Below are 497 nucleotides of genomic sequence, written 5' to 3'. Positions count from 1 at the left end.
CCCCCGGCCCAGCACCGCCGGCCCCGGCCCGGCCCCCGGCCCAGCACCCAGTGGCACCGGATTTTCCCGGACATGTTCGGCTTTTTGGGATTTCCCCCCGGAGGGGGATTTGAGTCCCAAAAAGCCGGACATGTCCGGGAAAATCCGGACGTATGGTAACCCTACGCAATCACTGGATGTTTTAAGAACAGGTTAGACAAACACCTGTCAGGGATGGTCTAGGTATTCTTGGACTTGCATCACAGCAGAGGGCTGGACTAGATGACCTCTCGAAATCCCTTCCAAGCTCTTAGCCAAGATGGTTAGGGATGCAACTCCATGCTCTGAGCGTCCCTGGCCTTTGTTTGCCAGAAGCTGGGAATGGATGACACGGGATTGATCACTCAATTGCGTGTTCAGTTCATTCCCTCTGGAGCATATGGCATTCGCTAATGTTGGGAGGGTAGATGGACCATAAGGGTAGATGGACCATAGGTCTGGCCCAGTACAGCCAGCCA

This window comes from Terrapene carolina, unplaced genomic scaffold (genome assembly GCF_002925995.2).
Source record: "Terrapene carolina triunguis isolate 2854851 unplaced genomic scaffold, T_m_triunguis-2.0 Scaffold21, whole genome shotgun sequence".
NCBI classification, from domain to species: Eukaryota; Metazoa; Chordata; order Testudines; family Emydidae; genus Terrapene; species Terrapene triunguis.
This window is presented reverse-complemented; position numbering follows the sequence as displayed.